We start from the raw sequence: 22,820 nt of genomic DNA, 5'->3' as shown, positions 1-22,820 counted from the left end.
TATCAACCTATCGAGCTAGTGTGACCTTCCTGGTCTCTCAAGTCAGTGAGTCAACACAGGAAGGAGCAATGGATGGATAGTTCATTTATTTCCAAAGCTGCAATGATGGGACACACACAGTATGGATGAATGATCAGTAGTGACGGGATATAAATAGCACTCCCACAGCAATTCTACATTAATCTGCCCTATAATATACTAACAAAAAAAACGATTGAAATGTATATCAAAGTTATTGTGATCGTATAGTGGATTTAACAATTCCTACTAATTCCTAATTTACTATAATAAATGAATCAATTGTTTCCATGTGTCTCATATTCACTACATCAGAATAAACTGTCATCCATTTTAGTATCAAAATATATCAAATTAACCTGGAAAATGACTAAATGTCCCCCTCTGGTGGTGAAGAAGTATAACACACCTAAACTAACAAAACCGGGAAATAAACTGGCTGGTGTTCATGAGTTTATAGAGCATGTACTTTATACATTTGTCATAAATGACCTGCATTGATGAGACACACAGTGTGGATGAATGATCAGTAGTCGACAGGGTAAAAATAGCACTCCTAAAGAAGATGCATTTTCCAGTTAGATACCAACTTGAAAGAGGGAACTTTAGCATAAAACCCACATGGAAAACGGAGATTTGGCAAATAACATATAAAGAGAGGCTTACTTGACACCAAACCAACAACAGTAGATACTAAAACATAAATTGCTAATGTATGATTTAAAACGTGGATTTTGTGATGTAATGTCAACTTTATATATTTCTATCCCGGGACTATTCAATTTTGAACTCACCCACAGCAATTCTCCATAAATCTGCTGTGGATTACCCAGAATCCCGAAATAAATTAATACATATGTGATCATTCAAAAACATAACTGGTTGTGCTTATAGGGAACCAGATCGTGAACACAACTAAGTTACTAAGTCTTTAGCCACACTGTATTGTTACACTGGTGAGTAAAAACTCATGCTTCCTACACTAACTTTTTGTCTGAACATTATAATATATATTTTACGTCACATTAGCGTCATTGTCTTAAAGTCGCACATCTCCATCGCAGTCAGAGGTTCAGACTGAGCGTTACCCACTCCAGTCAGCAGATGGCGGTGTGCGATTTTAAGGCAATGCTGTTAGTGTGACGTATAATCTAGTGGACGGAACGCAATGCTATTAGTGTGACGTATAATCTTATGGACGGAACGCTTCTTTCAGCAGCAGCAACAGTTAGTCCGCCACCTCGGTAGCTTGCTAGCCAAAATAGCCGAACCCATAAAGCTCTTTAGACGATTTAGTGTATATTAGCCACTGTGTTTTAAACCCTCTTCTGTCGTCCAGTTAGTTAGTTATCCTATTTCATATTTACGGTGTTGTTGTTATTATTCAGCTGGCGGGCTGGTTAAGTTAGCATTAGCCTAGCTAGCTAACATCTCCGACCATGAGTTCACTAAATGACTCTCTTCCTGCTGAAGAAGAGACGGTCTGCTGGACGGAGAAAGAAGCTCTCATCAAAGAGGAGGAGGAAGAGAAGGATGTTACAATACAAAAACAAGTAGAGGGTGAGGTTGTTACAGGGAAAGAAGAAGAGAAAGACGTTACAGTGAAAGAAGAGGCGTTCAGAGTGAAAGAGGAGGAGGGTGTTACAGTAAAAGATGAGGAGGTTTCAGTATTTGAAGTGAAAGCGGAGGAGGGGGAGAATACGGTCAAATCGGAAGAAGAGGAGGAGGAAGAGGAGACTGTTACAATACAAAAACAAGTAGAGGGTGAGGTTGTTACCCTGAAAGAAGAAGAGAAAGACGTTTCAGTGAAAGAAGAGGAAGACGTTACAGTGAAAGAAGAGGCGTTCAGAGTGAAAGAGGAGGAGGGTGTTACAGTAAAAGATGAGGAGGTTTCAGTTTTTGAAGTGAAAGCGGAGGAGGGGGAGATTACGGTCTCATCGGAAGAGGAGGAAGCTGGATATCTGGGCCCGATTTCCCAAACGCAATTTAAGGCATCCAGTGGTTCTAAAGATGAACTTAGCCATAAAATGGTTTTGAGAAACCGGGCCGTGATTACCACTGGTAAGTACTGTCTTAAAAACAGAGGTACAAACTCTGCAGTTGTTGAACTGATGTTTGGTGTTAAAGGGGAAATCGGCAATTAACACATCCATATTTTGACTTTAAAATTATTTATTTTAGAGCCATTGATTCTTGAAGAATATAACACATGCCTCATGAGCTTAGTTCAACTGTTGTACCACATCAGAACCCAAAATAAGCTTTTTTTACTCCAATGTTTAGAAACAATGTAAATCAACAGCCTCAACATGGTTAAAACTATAATGTTGATACCATGGATGGTCAGTCCTTGCATCCATAGGTCTGTCTATGAATTTGAGAGTAGTTAAATGTCTCTTGATTGATGTTTTTTTTTTTTAAGGGACAGCCTAGTATTTAAACAGCAACAAAATGTCTGCCCATAGACTTGGTTTGGTGAACAGCTGAGGGGTGGGGCTGGAGAAATGTAACCACTCTCAAATTCATAGAGAAAGCTATTGTAGCAACCGTAACTCAACACCTAGGGACCTCGTCAAGAAGTTCAGACATCTTGGTGTAACAGTTATAAGGTGTTGGCTTGACAGTCGCTGGACCCAGGTTTGAGTTCAGCTCAGGGCAACCCCCTGAATTCACTACACTATGAATACAACAAATGGCCATCCATGAGGTCATAATGATAATTTAACCAGGTATCTAGGATATATAGTATATTCTAGAATTCATCCATGATGTCATAATGATAGTTTAACCAGGTTTCTAGGATATATAGTACATTCTAGAATTCATCCATGATGTCATAATGACAGTTTAACCAGGTTTCTAGGCTATATAGTACATTCTAGAATTGCCAGTGAAGATTTCCTGTGGGGGTAAAATTGTTATTTGCCCTATGTCCTATGGGACTCCCAATCACGGTCGGTTGTGATACAGCCTGGATTTGATCCAGGGTGTGTGTAGTGGCGCCTCAAGCCCTGAGATGCAGTGTCCTCTGCGCCACCTGGGAGCCCCAAAATCATGTTCTAGTGCTGTCCCCAACTAAAAAACATCTTGGTCAACCAAGAGGCATCTGTTCTTTCTACCAATCACCCTATGGTTTTATAAAATCAAATATACGTACTGAACTTGTTTGATGCTTTAACCTGTCTGGCACCAGTGGGACGGTAGTGTCCCACCTCGACAACAGCAAGTGAAATTGCAGGGCGCCAAATTCAAAACAACAGAAATCCCATAACTAAAATTCCTCAAACATACAAGTATTATACACCATTTTAAAGATAAACTTCTTGTAAATCCAACCACAGTGTCCGATTTCAAGAAGGCTTTATGGTGAAAGCACACCATGCGATTATCTTAGGTCAGCGCCTAGTCACAGAAAACCATACAGCCATTTTCCAACCAAGGAGAGGTGTCACAAAAGTCAGAAATAGCATTAAAATTATTCACTTACCTTTCATCTGGTGGCACTCCCAGGTCCTCATGTTAGACAATAAATGTTCGTTTTGTTCGATAATATCCCTCTTTATGTCCAAAAACCTCAGTTTTGTTGGTGCGTTTAGTTCAGTAATCAAAAGGCACAATGCGCGCTCTCAACATCAGACGAAAAGTTTTAAAAAGTACAATAAAAGTTTGTAGAAACATGTCAAACGATGTTTAAAATCAATCCTCAGGTTGTTTTTGTCATAAATATTCAATAATATTTAAACCGGACAAAAGCTTCGTCAATAGAAAAGGTAAACAAGAAATGCGCGCTCACAATCGTGCACAGTACTCATGGCTGGAAATTTCCACTGTCCACTCATTGAAGTGCTGTATCTCCCTAATTTTTCAGAGTAAAATGCTGAAACAATGCCTAAAGACTGGCCACATGTAGAAGAAGCCATAGAGATCTTGAACTGGGTCCTAAGTCTTTGTATGGTGGATAGGCTTTCAATGAAAAAACAGCCTTTCAAAATAATAGTACTTCCTGGTTGGATTTTCCTCAGGTTTTCACCTGCCATATCAGTTCTGTTATACTCACAGACATTATGTTAACAGTTTTGGAAACTTTAGAGTGTTTTCTATCCAAATCTACTAATTATATGCATATCCTAGCTTCTGGGCCTGAGTAGCAGGCAGTTTAATTTGGGCACGCTTTTTCATCCAAAATTCCAAATGCTGCTGTTTTAATAGTATGTTGTACCTAGTTTCCCTCCTTCAGGGAACAGTAGTTATAGTCATAACATTACGCTTGTCATATGATGAACTTGAACTTAAATACTGGATCTTGTCGGACAGTTTTTTGTATTCTGAAATGCACTTGAGCTACGTATCATTTAGTGTCTCCTTATGTTACGCTAGGGAAACAGTTTTCATGGGCACAGAAATCCTAAATCATTTCAGAGTTAGCTAAATCCAATGGATCTGAGTCACCTTAACTTTATTGACAACACACAAATGGATACTGTCATTAATGTGGTTCTTCAATAATTACACATCATTCTTAATACTGTAGCTGTTTTGTTAGTCACATGTTCAACTATCATCAACTGATCCAGGAAATCATTTTCTGAATGCCAGTCACATTTAACATTAACATTTAAGTCATTTAGCAGACGCTCTTATCCAGAGCGACTTACAAATTGGTGCATTCACCTTATGATATCCAGTGGAACAACCACTTTACAATAGTGCATCTAACTCTTTTAAGGGGGGGGGATTAGAAGGATTACTTTATCCTATCCTAGGTATTCCTTAAAGAGGTGGGGTTTCAGGTGACTCCGGAAGGTGGTGATTGACTCCGCTGACCTGGCGTCGTGAGGGAGTTTGTTCCACCATTGGGGTGCCAGAGCAGCGAACAGTTTTGACTGGGCTGAGCGGGAACTGTACTTCCTCAGAGGTAGGGAGGCGAGCAGGCCAGAGGTGGATGAACGCAGTGCCCTTGTTTGGGTGTAGGGCCTGATCAGAGCCTGAAGGTACGGAGGTGCCGTTCCCCTCACAGCTCCGTAGGCAAGCACCATGGTCTTGTAGCGGATGCGAGCTTCAACTGGAAGCCAGTGGAGAGAGCGGAGGAGCGGGGTGATGTGAGAGAACTTGGGAAGGTTGAACACCAGACGGGCTGCGGCGTTCTGGATGAGTTGTAGGGGTTTAATGGCACAGGCAGGGAGCCCAGCCAACAGCGAGTTGCAGTAATCCAGATGGGAGATGACAAGTGCCTGGATTAGGACCTGCGCCGCTTCCTGTGTGAGGCAGGGTCGTTGTTAGTTGATGTTAGTTGAGAACGACAGGGTGTTGTCCAGGATCACGCCAAGGTTCTTAGCACTCTGGGAGAACAGTTGACAAACAACACATGACAAACATCACGACATGCAACAACAACCAAAGTGCTTCTTCATTCATTACTCTGGTAAAGACAGTTATGCCGTGCTCTACGTTGGATCCAACATCCCAAACAAATTGATGTGTATAATGTGTTATTGTCTGCTTGATTTACTGTAGGGTCTCGTTAGTCTGTTGGCACACAGAGATACTTAGCTCATAATGTGTAGAGAACTGTTCCTTGATGGATAGGCTATTGTACAACACACAGAGCTGTTTTCCTTTATTCAGGACGTTTAGAATGACAACACATTACAGAGTAGCCGAGTGGGATTATTCACAAAATTATCTGGTGATCAGGTTATGAAATGTCATGACAAAGACATTTTAGTTTCCATGTTTCACCTGAAATATTAAATGATTTATAGTCCTAGGTCTATGTTGTTGTTAGGTGAAGTTATGGGTCCTACAGTAGGTCTATGTTATTGTTAGGTGAAGTTATGGGTCCTACAGTAGGTCTATGTTGTTATGGGCCAATTTGTTAAACACTTAATGTACAAACTAGAGGTCGACCGATTAATCGGAATGGCCGATTTCAAGTTTTCATAACAATCAATTTGTGCGCCGATTTTTTTAAAAATTATTATTTAAAAAAAAAAATATATATATATTTTTTTACACCTTTATTTAATCTTCATTTAACTAGGCAAGTCAGTTAAGAACTTTTTAAGACTAGGGGGCGACATTTTCACTTTTGGATGAATAGCGTGCCCAGAGTGAACTGCCTCCTACTCTGTCCCAGATGCTAATATATGCGTATTATTATTACTATTGGATAGAAAACACTCTGAAGTTTCTAAAACTGTCTGAATTATATCTGTGAGTAAAACAGAACTCATATGGAAGGCGTACTTCCAAACAGGAAGTGAAAAATCTGAAATGGGTCGATGGGAAAGTCATCGCCTTTTCAAATCTCTATCATTTATGGATCTGTATGCACTTCATACGTTCATTCCACTAGATGTCAACAGGCAGTAGAACGTGGAATGAAGCATCTGGCATGATGTTGGGCCGGGTGAGAACTATTGGAGTGACTGGTCTGGCAGATTAGAGCTAGGCATGTGATGTCCTTGTTTGCCGTGAGTTATATAGACATGAAGAAATGCTCCGTTTGGGACGTTATTGGATATATATGAGAAAAACATCCTGAAGATTGATTCTCAACTGAGTTTGACCAGTTTTTTCGACTTTTAATATCACTTTTTGAAGTTTTCGTTCATTGCGCAAATGTGTATGGACATGTGTACTACACATGCCAAAGTTGCTAATTCGACAGAAGTAATGGACATTATAAAACAAAACAACGATTTATTGTGGAACTAGGATTCCTGGCACTGCATTCTGATGAAAGATCATCAAAGGCAAGTGAATATTTATGATGTAATTTCGTATTTCTGTTGACTCCAACATGGCGGAGAATGGCTGAGCACCGTCTCAGATTATTGCATGGTGTGCTTTTTACTAAAGTTATTTTTTAAATCTAACACAGCGGTTGCATTAAGAACCAGTGTATCTTTAATTATATGTTAAACATGTATCTTTCATCAAAGTTTTATGATGAGTATTTCTGTATTTCACATTGCTCTCTGTAATTACTCTGGCTATTTTTGGAGGCATTTCTGAACATGGCGCCAATGTAAAACCACGATTTGTGGCTATAAATATGCACATTATCGAACAAAACATAAATGTATTGTATAACATGATGTCATATGAGTGTCATCTGATGATGTTCAAAGGTTAGTGATTAATTTTATCTCTATTTGTGGGTTTTGTGAAAGCTATCTTTGCTGTGAAAAAATGGCTGTGTTTTTTTGGATATGGTGGTGAGCTAACATAAATATATGTTGTGTTTTCGCTGTCAAACTTTTAAAAAATCGGACATGTTGGCTGGATTCACAAGATGTTTATCTTTCATTTGCTGTATTGGACTTGTGATTTCATGATATTATATTATATTATTTACCTGTGGCGCTATGCTAGGCTATGCTAGTCAGCGTTTCTGATGACAATTATCCCGGATCCGGGATGGGTAGTCCAGAAAGGTTGTTTAAGAACACATTCTTATTTTCAATGACGGCCTAGGAACGTTATAGAACGACAGATTTTCAACCTTGTCAGCTCGGGGGATCCAATCTTGCAACCTTACAGTTAACTAGTCCAATGCTCTAACACTGATTACATGCAGTAAGCTAAGGTAAATTGCTAGCTAGCATTAAACTTATCTTATAAAAAACAATCAATCAATGACTGTCATTGCTCCAATGTGTACTTAACCATAAACATCAATGCCTTTCTTAAAATCAATACACAAGTATATATTTTTAAACCTGCATATTTAGCTAAAAGAAATCCAGGTTAGCAGGCAATATTAACCAGGTGAAATTGTGTCATTTTTCTTGCGTTCATTGCACGCAGAGTCAGGGTATATGCAGTTTGGGCCGCCTGGCTCTTTGCGAACTAATTTGCCAGAATTTTACGTAATTATGACAACATTGAAGTTTGTGCAATGTAACAGGAATATTTAGACTCATGGATGACATCCATTAGATAAAATACGGAACGGAATAAACGTTTTGTTTTCGAGGTGATAGTTTCCGGATTAGTCAAAGGTATATGGTTTAGAGAGAAATAGTCGACGCGTTATAATTCCTGTAATAACTTGCAGCTGAACTTTAAAGGGGTTCCTTCGTTATTTTACCGTTCATGTCTTCCATAGAGAATGTCTTGATCTACTTCAAATAAGGTCTGTGTTTCGTGCAGGCTTAAACCGCCTCGTCGTTTTGATACCCGTGTAAATCTCACTAGGATAAGGTAACATTTGTCAACATATTTTCATAAATCCACTCTACAAAATAAATGATCTTCGCTTATATTTAGCCAATATTGATCAGAGTTACCTTGTCCTATGGATATCTACACAGTTATAAAATTGGCACGGTGGTGTAAGCCTACACGAAACACAGACCTTATTTTAAGTGAATCTAAAAAAATATCCTATGGAATAGATGAAGGAACCGCTTTTCAGATTTTGCTAGAAGGTGTCATGGGAATTATGACTCGCACTTTGGTCGTCAATTCTTACCATGCCCATTAGTAAAATAGGATTTCCTGCATATAGAAATTACAGTTTTTGTTTTCAACATTCATCACAGGTAACTTAAACTCTATTTTTATTCAAACAGTTGAGAGTATTTGTCTCCTAAGCAGACTCTTCAGTATCATTGTCACTTCAGAGCTGTGTGTGTGTATTTATGTATTATATTAAGTTAAAGTAAAAGTGTTCATTGTTCATTCAGTATTGTTGCAATTGTCATTATTACAAAAATGTGTGTGTGTGTATGATATATATATTTAACTTTTTTTTATTATCGGCTTTTTTTGTCCTCCAATAATCGGTATCGTTATCGGCGTTGAAAAATCATAATCGGTCGACCTCTAGTACAAACCCTCAGTTTCAGGATGATGGCAAAGCTAGCTAAAGAGCATTTTACTGGTTGAAGTGTTTTATAAGTATAAAGCAGTTGATTTGCGACAATAACACAAACATATTAAGCAGGAGATTCAAACGAGCCTTACAATTATAATCCCAAAGTAATGTGAAATGCACTCATAAACAACCTGGAAATGGAGGCTATATTTGCTGTCAGCCTATGAGAACTCCCCTGAGTTTTCCCCCACGGTGGTGAATTAGTAAATAGACACAGAGCTTAATGTGAGTTTCCTTGAGTAGCACTCCTGATCTTGCGCTGTAATATTCAGAATACATTGTGGAAAACTAAAATCTTTGCTCACCATTTTTGCTCCAGGCAGATATACTACATCCATAACTATCGGTTTCCTCATTACCAGATATACTACATCCATAACTAGTGGTTTCCTCATTACCAGATATACTACATCCATAACTAGTGGTTTCCTCATTAGCAGGGAGGTGTTTCTGCAATCAAATTGTGTGTGCATCGCCCTCGTGCTGCAAATTTAGCAAACACAGAAAGGGGACTTTTTGGGAGATCAAAGGTCGTCTGGCACACTGCTTAGGATTTGACTGTCTTAAGACAATTGTAAAATAATTTAAGAGACCTCTGGGCATCACCTTTTACCTCAAATAAACAGTGGATTTCTGCTGTTGTGGCCCTTTAACCGTCTGACTTTGTTGTTCACACAGGAGAGAGACGTGACTATCGTGGATCCTCTGGGGAGCCTCAACAACATCATGATGCTGACAAGGCAGAGAAAAGTCTCTCCACATCAGAACACCTCAAGAAACACCAGCAGAGACCCACAGGGAAGAAACCTCACTGCTGCTCTGACTGTGGTAAAAAATTCAACTATTCAGTAAAACTTAAAATACATCAAAGACATCACACAAGAGAGAAACCATATGGCTGTGCTCAATGTGGGAAGAGTTTTGTTCAATCTAGCCATCTGACTGCACACCAGAGAACACACACAGGAGAGAAACCATATAACTGTGATCAATGTGGGAAGAGTTTTTCTACTTCTAGCTATCTAACTATACACCAGAGAACACACACAGGAGAGAAACCATATAGCTGTAATCAATGTGGGAAGAGTTTTTCTACGTCTGACTCTCTGACTGTACACCAGAGAACACACACAGGAGAGAAACCATATAGCTGTGATCAATGTGGGAAGAGTTTTACTACTTCTAGCTATTTGACTGCACACCAGAGAACACACACAGGAGAGAAACCTTATAGCTGTGATCAATGTGGGAAGAGTTTTACTACATCAAGCCATCTGATTCGACACCAGAGAACACACACAGGAGAGAAACCTTATAGCTGTGATCAATGTGGGAAGAGTTTTGTTTCATCTAGGAATCTGACTATACACCAGAGAACACACACTGGAGAGAAACCTTATAGCTGTGATCAATGTGGGATGAGTTTTACTACATCAAGCTCTCTGACTACACACCAGAGAACACACACAGGAGAGAAACCTTATAGCTGTGATCAATGTGGGAAGAGTTTTTCTACTCCTAGCTATCTAACTATACACCATAGAACACACACAGGAGAGAAACCTTATAGCTGTGATCAATGTGGGAAGAGTTTTACTCGGCCAAACAGCCTGAATATACACAAGCGGACACACACAGGGGAAGAGATACTCTGATAAAAGATCTCTGATTAAACATAAAATACATGAAGGAGTTGTTTCATGATATCAATGAAATAATGTCACAATGTAGAATGTTTTAACATTGTAGTAGGAGTGTTTTAATGTCCCCTGTTCTATTGATTTCAACATGATATGGATATTAGCCTCAAGGGGAAAATCTGAAATGGAAGAGTACTAATTTTGAGATTTAGTAATTACATATTATTCACAGATTCCTTTTTGAGCTGTTAGTTTTAACAGGACATGCAACCTCATCTCCCTCCTCTCGGCACAATTGATTTTAACATGATATCGAAGAGTGATGACAAATAAGTGTTGCGTGCCTTTGTTTAGCGACCCCTAAATTTAAATGCATCACTCCAAAATGTAGCTGACTGTCTTCGGCAAGTTGTCCTCTAACCAGTGAGGTATAATATATCTCCCATTTCCGTGTTTTTTTAGTTGTGTTCGTTTCAACATCACGTACAACCTGATTTCCCCCCTAATCGATATCAGTGATGTATTGCTACTTGTCAAAACAACAGTGTTTCTGGTGCTTGTGCAGTTTATAAGGAGCTTGTTTAAATAAATACAAGTAATATGATTTCTGCAGATGTTTGTGTTAATAAAGATACATGTTTTATTGTTCCATGCCTCACCATTAAGTGAATTATTGCCACTACATTTTAACAAAAGGGTGTACATTTGGTTTTGATATTTTTACAATTCATGAAACATTTAATAATCATAATTATTTATGCAACCAACTGACAATTTTCAGGTATAATTATATTGACGTTGTTGCCCTTCTATTAGAATAGCAGGGTTAATTCTCAGATGTGCCAACCCAAATGTACTAGAGCATGACATTGGGGACTGGGACCCGATCCAACAACATGCCTATCTAGTGAACCCTGAAAAGAGAGAGAAGCTCCGCAGTGAGGTGGAAAGTTACTACGGATATCGCAGGAGTTTCCTCTTGAAATCAGACATGTCTGTGGTAAACTTGGTTGCTGATTGTCTCAAGGGGTCAAAACGTTTTGTGTTTTGCGTTTAGCCAGTGAGTTGCCATGGATCACGATTTATTTTGATGGCACGTTTTTCCGTTTTGGAGATGAGTTTTGTTTGGGCTCGTTCCAAGGAGACGAGAGTTCTAGAAGCTAGTGAGTTTTAGGAAGACGAGAGTTCTAGAAGCTAGTTTTTAATTGTTGACAGTAGACCGTGTTTATATTGTAGAAGCAATAGTAGTTGATTATATTGTTTTCTGTTGGTGGTGAGCAAACTTGTCCAACAAAAATATAGCCATTGTGTTACATGTCTGAAATGTGCTGTATAAATAAAGCTTGATTTGAACATATTGCAAAACAAATGAACCCAATGACTGACCAATCAACAGACTCTTGCAAAACCAATGAACAAATATGTGCCAAAGCAACACATATCTTGGTCCAGCTTAGTATGAAAAAAAGTATAAATTCAGTATATCGTCCACTATGTCAAAATAATCTATGTAAGTTTACATCATAGGTATGTAATATATATATATGTATGTACGTTTAGTATGACTTTTCAACCAACCCAGTGCATTTGTTGAACCTGAAAAATGTTCAAATCAACAATATGTCAAAGGATTCAACTACTGCAAACTGAAACAAACAGATCAATCCCACTTTTCCAGCCTGCTGAAGGGGTGGTGGAGTGGTAAACACCACCCCCGGCTCTACCAGGGGCTTGAGGTGGTCTCCCACAGCTCTGCTGATGGAGTGGTAAACACCACCCCCGGCTCTACCAGGGGCTTGAGGTGGTCTCCCACAGCTCTGCTGGTGGAATGGTAAACACCACCCCCGGCTCTACCAGGGGCTTGAGGTGGTCTCCCACAGCTCTGCTGGTGGAGTGGTAAACACCACCCCCGGCTCTACCTGGGGCATGAGGTGGTCTCCCACAGCTCTGCTGGTGGAGTGGTAAACACCACCCCCGGCTCTACCAGGGGCTTGAGGTGGTCTCCCACAGCTCTGCTGGTGGAGTGGTAAACACCACCCCCGGCTCTACCAGGGGCTTGAGGTGGTCTCCCACAGATCTGCTGGTGGAGTGGTAAACACCACCCCCGGCTCTACCAGGGGCTTGAGGTGGTCTCCCACAGCTCTGCTGGTGGAGTGGTAAACACCACCCCCGGCTCTACCAGGGGCTTGAGGTGGTCTCCCACAGCTTTGCTTATGTCATGTTCTGTGGCCTTGCCTTTCCATTTCTTGACTGCCCCTGCAACACAGAAACACATTTAGTCATATTATATAAAACACTTAAAGTAATGGATATGGAGCATCTATGGCCTCAGTTACACCTGGCACCTAAATGTGTCATCTGATCACTCCAAGCTGCATTAGGTTCAGGTCTACCAGGATGGGCCTTTGACAGTCTGGATGCAGTCAGGCCACTGAATATAAATAAGCAATGTAAAGAGATGGGGTGAATGAGTGGGGAAAAGTACATTTGATACAAATTACCTTCATAATATCAAAGAACAAATGTGTGTGCCTGAGGGGAAATTAACTTTCATACAGCCAAAAGGGGTGAGAAATTACACCAATATCAGTGAACAATTTACACTAATGTAAATAAACATAGATGATGGAACATATTCCCTTTTGCTGACGTGATGAACCACTAAGGGGACATAAATATTTACCATCTAAACCATGTGTGACCTCTCACCTCTCTGGCTGTAGAAGTGTTCTTCCTAACCAGTCCCTCAACAGCTCTCTGACTGAGCTCCACCCTCACTGGGTCTTCAGAGAAGAGGAAGGCTGAGGAGGGATGGAAGGATGAATGGATCAGTCAGTCAATAAAGTGTAGAGCTGCTGTCTATGCTGTCTGACAAAATCACTATTTTAGTCGTTCATTAAAGTAAATAAGGCTATATGACTGCTGAATACCAACTATCAATCACTTAGATCATGTATTTTCAGGTAGCGATACATCCTTGGGACGTCTCTAGCCAATTGAAGTTGACATTTAAAATGGTTACGGTAGGGGTTAATGTTAGGGTTTAGGGTAGGGATGTCCCAAGGATCCCGGATAGCATTGACCACCATGCATTCTTCTGTCTCTTTTACATAGCAGGTGTAAAATAAACAGACAAGACAAGTAGGCATGCAGTGCATTATGGTCATTGTAGTTTAAAATATAATCTAATTATGCGTAACTGTATGTGGGGTTGTTAGAGAAGAATGTGATTGTCAGCCCTAACAATCCATTCTAGCACCTCATCAGGCTCTGAAAAAGTCTTCATTGATGATGTGTTCCTTCTATTCCAGGGGACAGCAGAGGAACTTCATCGATTCCACTCCTTCATCAATACAAGCAGTGAACATCTGAAATTCACTCTCACCTTTGATGTGCATGAAACAAGTTATCTGGACATTATGATTAAGAGGGAGGGGTGTGGCTTTAGCACAGACCTATACAGGAAGCCGACGGACAGGAATTCCCTGTTACGCGGAGACAGCTTCCACCCTACACCCCTAAAAAATATCCTCCCCATCAGCCAATACAGTCGCATACACAGGATTTGTAGTACACAGAGTGACTATGACAAACAAGCCGACTGTCTGGATGAGCGTTTCAGACACCGGGGTTACCCAGAGGAATGGCTGGATGAGTGTTTCAGACAGCGGGGTTACCCAGAGGAATGGCTGGATGAGTGTTTCAGACAGCAGGGTTACCCAGAGGAATGGCTGGATGAGTGTTTTAGACAGCGGGGTTACCCAGAGGAATGTCTGGATGAGTGTTTCAGACAGCGGGGTTACCCAGAGGAATGGCTGGATGAGTGTTTCAGACAGCGGGGTTACCCAGAGGAATGGCTGGATGAGTGTTTCAGACAGCGGGGTTACCCAGAGGAATGGCTGGATGAGTGTTTCAGACAGCGGGGCTACCCAGAGGAATGGCTGCATGAGTGTTTCAGACAGCGGGGTTACCCAGAGGAATGTCTGGATGAGTGTTTCAGACAGCGGGGTTACCCAGAGGAATGTCTGGATGAGTGTTACAGACAGCGGGGTTACCCAGAGGAACGGCTGGATGATTGTTTCAGACAGCGGGGTTACCCAGAGGAATGGCTGGATGAGTGTTTCAGACAGCGGGGTTACCCAGAGGAATGGCTGGATGAGTGTTTCAGACAGCGGGGTTACCCAGAGGAATGGCTAGATGAGTGTTAAAGACAGCGGGGTTACCCAGAGGAATGGCTAGATGAGTGTTAAAGACAGCGGGGTTACCCAGAGGAATGTCTGGATGAGTGTTTCAGACAGCGGGGTTACCCAGAGGAATGGCTGGATGAGTGTTTCAGACAGTGGGGTTACCCAGAGGAATGGCTGGATGAGTGTTTCAGATAGCGGGGTTACCCTGAGGAATGGCTGGATGAGTGTTTCAGACAGTGGGGTTACCCAGAGGAATGTCTGGATGAGTGTTTCAGATAGCGGGGTTACCCAGAGGAATGGCTGCATGACGCAAGGGATCGTTATAAATATACAGTGGTGGAAAAAGTACCCAATTGTCATACTTGAGTAAAAGTAAAGAGACCTCTGAAGAATGAATACGTTGGAGTAACCTTATGTCTGAGTGTTGGTATTCACTCTACCACCAGACATTCTTCAGAGGTCAACAGATCCCTGCCGGGCTACCCGGCCTTCCATCTACGACCAACCTATTGAAGCGCAGATGAGTAAATATTTCTTGCATTTTCCTTTTCCAAATGGGCGGTTATTTAGAATGCATAAGATTCTCTATGTACGATAGCATAGCTGCGTTGCAGTCCGATAGAGGCTGTAATCCCTTTGTTCCCCAGTCTTCCCGCGCTTTCATTCAAACCCCATCCACCTTTCTTTGTGTAACCAGCCTTCATATTGGTTCTGTCCACCAGGGACGTTTTCTTGTATGACATAATTAGTAATCAACGTATGATCCATCCAAAGTTACATTTTCGTAAAGGGGCTTATATAGTGGTGGAGAGAAGGGCGTGTTTCATAGTTTACAACCAATGTCTGTTCACTTGGGGGCGCCACTGAGTGAGCCGAGTTTTTACTTTATGAAAACAATTCTCTCATTTAGAAGCTAAAATTACATTTCATCTGTTCACAAATAGTTTAATATTTAAACATTTAAATTGCACAACAATTCCATGTGAATCTGATAACTAGAATGTGTAGACTTTCCAAGATACAGTTTATGTCATCATATCATTAGTAGTAATGTCTCAGACATCAACTGATCTGACATATTCATTAAGAACCAATACATATTTTCAACTGGTTGGATTACCGAAATATGGCTCAGTTCCCCACCTTTTGATGTTACCAGACTCTCTATGTTAACAAAGGGATTTCCAAAAGTCACTCTGTAGAGTAGAGAGAGAAAAGGGGAAAGGTATTTATGGGGTCATATACCTCACCAACAGGCCAACGTCATGACACCTGTTATCCATATATAGTCTAATGTAGCCTGTTATCTATATCTAGTCTAATGTAGCCTGTTATCCATATCTAGTCTAATGTAGCCTGTTATCCATATATAGTCTAATGTAGCCTGTTATCCATATATAGTCTAATGTAGCCTGTTATCCATATATAGTCTAATGTAGCCTGTTATCCATATATAGTCTAATGTAGCCTGTTATCCATATATAGTCTAATGTAGCCTGTTATCCATATATAGTCTAATGTAGCCTGTTATCTATATATAGTCTAATGTAGCCTGTTATCCATATATAGTCTAATGTAGCCTGTTATCCATATATAGTCTAATGTAGCCTGTTATCCATATATAGTCTAATGTAGCCTGTTATCCATATATAGTCTAATGTAGCCTGTTATCCATATCTAGTCTAATGTAGCCTGTTATCCATATATAGTCTAATGTAGCCTGTTATCCATATATAGTCTAATGTAGTCTGTTATCCATATATAGTCTAATGTAGCCTGTTATCCATATATAGTCTAATGTAGTCTGTTATCCATATATAGTCTAATGTAGCCTGTTATCCATATATAGTCTAATGTAGCCTGTTATCTATATATAGTCTAATGTAGCCTGTTATCCATATATAGTCTAATGTAGCCTGTTATCCATATATAGTCTAATGTAGCCTGTTATCCATATATAGTCTAATGTAGCCTGTTATCTATATATAGTCTAATGTAGTCTGTTATCTATATATAGTCTAATGTAGCCTGTTATCCATATATAGTCTAATGTAGTCTGTTATCCATATATAGTCTAATGTAGCCTGTTGTCCATATATAGTCTAATGTAGCCTGTTATCCATATATAGTCTAATGTAGCCTGTTATCTATATATAGTCTAATGTAGTCTGTTATCCATATATAGTCTAATGTAGCCTGTTATCCATATATAGTCTAATGTAGCCTGTTATCTATATATAGTCTAATGTAGCCTGTTATCCATATATAGTCTAATGTAGTCTGTTATCTATATATAGTCTAATGTAGTCTGTTATCTATATATAGTCTAATGTAGTCTGTTATCTATATATAGTCTAATGTAGTCTGTTATCCATATATAGTCTAATGTAGTCTGTTATCTATATATAGTCTAATGTAGTCTGTTATCCATATATAGTCTAATGTAGTCTGTTATATATATATAGTCTAATGTAGCCTGTTATCCATATATAGTCTAATGTAGTCTGTTATCCATATATAGTCTAATGTAGCCTGTTATCTATATATAGTCTAATGTAGTCTGTTATCTATATATAGTCTAATGTAGTCTGTTATCTATATATAGTCTAATGTAGTCTGTTATCCATATATAGTCTAATGTAGCCTGTTATCCATATATAGTCTAATGTAGCCTGTTATCTATATATAGTCTAATGTAGCCTGTTATCCATATCTGGTCTAATGTACCTGTTATCCATATATAGTCTAATGTAGCCTGTTATCCATATATAGTCTAATGTAGCCTGTTATCCATATATAGTCTAATGTAGCCTGTTATCCATATCTGGTCTAATGTACCTGTTATCCATATATAGTCTAATGTAGCCTGTTATCCATATATAGTCTAATGTAGCCTGTTATCTATATATAGTCTAATGTAGCCTGTTATCCATATATAGTCTAATGTAGCCTGTTATCCATATCTGGTCTAATGTAGCCTGTTATCTATATATAGTCTAATGTACCTGTTATCTATATATAGTCTAATGTAGTCTGTTATCTATATATAGTCTAATGTAGCCTGTTATCCATATATAGTCTAATGTAGCCTGTTATCCATATATAGTCTAATGTAGCCTGTTATCCATATCTGGTCTAATGTACCTGTTATCCATATATAGTCTAATGTAGCCTGTTATCTATATATAGTCTAATGTAGCCTGTTATCTATATATAGTCTAATGTAGTCTGTTATCTATATATAGTCTAATGTAGCCTGTTGTCCATATATAGTCTAATGTAGTCTGTTATCCATATCTAGTCTAATGTAGCCTGTTGTCCATATATAGTCTAATGTAGTCTGTTATCCATATCTAGTCTAATGTAGCCTGTTGTCCATATATAGTCTAATGTAGTCTGTTATCCATATATAGTCTAATGTAGTCTGTTATCCATATATAGTCTAATGTAGCCTGTTATCTATATATAGTCTAATGTAGTCTGTTATCTATATATAGTCTAATGTAGTCTGTTATCTATATATAGTCTAATGTAGTCTGTTATCCATATATAGTCTAATGTAGCCTGTTATCCATATATAGTCTAATGTAGTCTGTTATATATATATAGTCTAATGTAGTCTGTTATCCATATATAGTCTAATGTAGTCTGTTATCCATATATAGTCTAATGTAGCCTGTTATCTATATATAGTCTAATGTAGTCTGTTATCTATATATAGTCTAATGTAGCCTGTTATCCATATATAGTCTAATGTAGTCTGTTATATATATATAGTCTAATGTAGTCTGTTATCCATATATAGTCTAATGTAGCCTGTTATCCATATATAGTCTAATGTAGCCTGTTATCCATATCTGGTCTAATGTAGCCTGTTATCCATATATAGTCTAATGTAGCCTGTTATCCATATATAGTCTAATGTAGCCTGTTATCCATATATAGTCTAATGTAGCCTGTTATCTATATATAGTCTAATGTAGCCTGTTATCTATATATAGTCTAATGTAGCCTGTTATCCATATATAGTCTAATGTAGCCTGTTATCTATATATAGTCTAATGTAGCCTGTTATCCATATATAGTCTAATGTAGCCTGTGTCTCGTGTTAATACCACTCCTAAACACAACCCACACAAACAAACACACGAACATGCACATTAATAAACTGAACTAAACTAAACACATTAACACAGTCCAGAATGTTTCTCAAAGTAGGAGTGCTGTTCTAGGATCAGTTTTGCCTTTTCGATCATAACTATATGTCCAGAGGGGAACCTGATCCTCGATCAACACTCTGAGACTCATTCTGAATACTGGCCCAGATCTAACAACCAAAACAGGTCAAAACATAACAAAAACAGCAATATGATACATTACACTCAAGACTTATGACTGAAAACAAATAACCAACGATATTTCAAGATATTGTCAAGAGTACTTACAGAGTGAAGTAGAGAGGTATTGTACAGTAGGTGGAAACAAGAAGTAGTCGAATGTAAGTGTTAGTAGAAGTAGGCGTGGCCTAAGTGTGAGTTCTGTGGTTGACACATTTTAAAAGTAGCCTAGTCAGGGTGTTAACAAGCAGGAACAGCATGTCACTAACGCGATGTTACTGTATCTAAATAGAAAATTGACAAAAGTCAGCATAGTTGCATTTCTTTATTTGAGGAGTGGGCTACATTTTTTAAAAGAGGCTAAATGTGACCCATTCCTATCACTCCTCATCAGCTGCATCAATGTGCGCCTTAAGCTTCCAACAAAAAGTAAAGGTGAGTATGTTTGGTTACAGTGTTCTGGACTAGAGCGCTCCCTACTGACAACCCAACATTACTGCAGCCTTCATTATGTCTCTACTCGTCTAGGAAATCCCAGACCTAGTGAAACAGCTAAAACATTGTGGGAGACAACCTGTCTGCCTAGGAAGACTAATATGTCCCAATCATATCCTCATCCACTTGGTTCAATAACAAAATATCAACTGGCAATAAGGGGTCTGGAGGTCCCCATTCTCCACCCTTTCCCAAGTGTGCAAGTGCACACTTCCCGTCATGGAATTAAGTATGGGAGTGGTGTGAACTTTGGCTGGTTAGAGTTTCCATCTTTGTTAGCTAAATGCCAATCTGTAGCGGCAGAGATGAAGAAGCTAAGCTGAAATCTTTGCCAGGGGCCTGAGAACAGGGAACTGAAGCTAAGCTGAAATCTTTGCCAGGGGCCTGAGAACAGGGAACTGAAACTAAGCTGAAATCTTTGCCAGGGGCCTGAGAACAGGGAACTGAAACTAAGCTGAAATCTTTGCCAGGGGCCTGAGAACAGGGAACTGAAACTAAGCTGAAATCTTTGCCAGGGGCCTGAGAACAGAGATGAAGAAGCTGAAATCTTTGCCAGGGGCCTGAGAACAGGGAACTGAAGCTAAGCTGAAATCTTTGCCAGGGGCCTGAGAACAGGGAACTGAAACTAAGCTGAAATCTTTGCCAGGGGCCTGAGAACAGGGAACTGAAACTAAGCTGAAATCTTTGCCAGGGGCCTAAGAACAGGGAACTGAAACTAAGCTGAAATCTTTGCCAGGGGCCTGAGAACAGAGATGAAGAAGCTGAAATCTTTGCCAGGGGCCTGAGAACAGGGAACTGCTTCATTGATTCAAATCCCCCCCCCCCCCCCCGCTATTGTCATCAATGTTGTTGTTTTTCCTTGATTGACACTCGACTAAAGTTAATTCAAACAATCCAACCAGAAATATGCAAATCTCTGACACTCAGCCCACCTATTTTCAACCTGAGAAGAAGTGGGCGGAGTCAGAGGATACCAGCTGAGGATTTTGTAAATTTATTTTTCTTACTGTTATTTTACCAGGTAAGTTGACTGAGAACACATTCTCATTTACAGCAACAACCTGGGGAATAGTTACAGGGGAGAGGAGGGGGGATGAATCAGCCAATTGTAAGCTGGGGATGATTAGGTGACCATGATGGTATGAGGGACAGCTTGGGAATTTAGCCAGGACACCGGGGTTAACACCCCTACTCTTGCGATAAGTGCCATGGGATCTTTAACAACCTCAGAGAGTCAGGACACCCGTTTAACGTCCCATCTGAAAGACGGCACCCTACACAGGGCAATGTCCCCAATCACTGCCCTGGGGAATTTATAATATATATTTTTGACCTACTGGCCCTCCAACACCACTTCCAGCGAGTTAGCTAACTAGCTAGTTAGTTCACCTTTACCTAACGACGTTAGCTAGCTAGCTAGTACCATTAGACAGCAGTGATCTGAGCTGTCATTATGCCGAGGAAAGCTGCTCTGAACCGCAGACTAAAGTGTGTGTTTGTGTGAAAGTCTTCAGCTAACTGATCTTCAGAGCATTGGACCCAACATGAACCCTGACATAGGCTACATACAAGTTATCCTATCTGGCTAAACACTACACTATTGTGTGTGTGTGTGTGTGTGTGTGTGTGTGTGTGTGTGTGTGTGTGTGTGTGTGTGTGTGTGTGTGTGTGTGTGTGTGTGTGTGTGTGTGTGTGTGTGTGTGTGTGTGTGTGTGTGTGTGTGTGTGTGTGTGTGTGTGTGTGTGTGTCAGCGACTATAATGCTGACACAGAGAGATTTGAGATTTGTTTTTTTTCTTTGTTCTGGGTTTGTTGTGTTCAGGTCTTCTTGGTTCTGGGTTTGTTGTGTTCAGGTCTTCTTGGTTCTGGGTTTGTTGACTGTACTGTAGAGAACAGAGGGGTCCTCCTCAGCTGCTTGTTCCACCGTGGGCCTGGAGAAAGAAACATCCATTAAACTGAATGTGACTCCCAAATGGCACCCTACTCCCTTATAGTGCACTACTTTTGACCAGTAGTGAACTAAATAGGGAATAGGGTGCCATTTGGAATGAAACCAGAGCCATTCCTTAAAACCCTCATCACATCACTCCTTCATTATAGACATGTCATAGTAATTGTCTTGAGATGTATATTGTAGTTTGCAGTTTCGGGAAATGCCATTTGGCCTGAAGAATACCCCTGGAATCTTTAAGACATTAAAACTGTGACTTTTCAAAACGCCCACTGTTACACCATACAATTGATGTAGTTCAATGAAATCTCATCAGATAGTGATGGAGGGAGTTCTCAGAGAACAATGAGGGGTCACCTGTTTTGCTTATTTGAATGACTTTGTCTACTCCTCCAATAAGCAGCAACATATGAATGACCTTGATGCTGTCTGAGTGTTCACAATGTTCTATATAGTATTGACTCTATGCTGTTGTAATGGTAGAATATGCTCAGAGGGTGGCAGGAGTTTGAATTTCACAGCAGCGTACTGGACATCCTGTTCCTGGTACTGGACATCCTGTTCCTGGTACTGGACATCCTGTTCCTGGTACTGGACATCCTGTTCCTGGTCGAAGGTGGCCACTGTCTGTGCTGCAGTAGGGGTCATGGCCATGCCTGGGATGTTGTCATACACTGGACTAGAGTCTCCCTGATGGAGAGAGAGAACAGACCATATAAATAGACCTGGGGACAGACAGCATGAAGAGAGAACAGACCATATAAATAGACCTGGGGACAGACAGCATGAAGAGTGGAAATTTCCCACAAAGCAATAAAATGATCTTACATCTGTTTGAACAGACTCACCTGTCCGTCGTCTGCTGTGTGTCTTGTGTCAGAGGTGGATTTGGATACCTTCTTCCTGTTTTGAAAATGAACGAATGAATATATGAACAAAGTAATGAAGATAATAAGGTGAAATAATCTTTAAAATATGCTTTTTCACTCACCTGAACCACATGATGCCAGAGAGACATGAAGCCAGTATGACACCCAGAACAACCACTATGATTCCTACAGCTGCAGTTATAACAGAGGTTTGTTTCCCTAAAAGATAATATAGATGATATGAGTACATGTTATTATGAAGTGAAAATGAATATACGACAATACAGGACATTAATACAATACTTGTATATATGAGACTATGTATAGCTATAAACCGAAGTGTAATGAGGCAAACTAAAAGATTACCTTGAAACATCATTTCTTATTGAACATCATTTTGTATTGAAGTATTGAAGATGGAACTTTACCTGCTATAATGA

General features: G+C 39.8%; 1 pseudogene; it reads right to left on the bottom strand.

Moving 5' to 3' along the window:
* LOC120035233 overlaps positions 1 to 22,513 on the bottom strand; it is a 155,022-nt pseudogene extending 132,509 nt beyond the window's left edge.
* Positions 22,514 to 22,820: the final 307 nt, after the last annotated feature.

Source organism: Salvelinus namaycush, unplaced genomic scaffold (assembly GCF_016432855.1).
Source record: "Salvelinus namaycush isolate Seneca unplaced genomic scaffold, SaNama_1.0 Scaffold1, whole genome shotgun sequence".
Classification (NCBI taxonomy): Eukaryota; Metazoa; Chordata; class Actinopteri; order Salmoniformes; family Salmonidae; genus Salvelinus; species Salvelinus namaycush.
The sequence above is the reverse complement of the archived record's forward strand: the minus strand, read 5'-3'. Positions and strand labels throughout refer to the sequence as shown.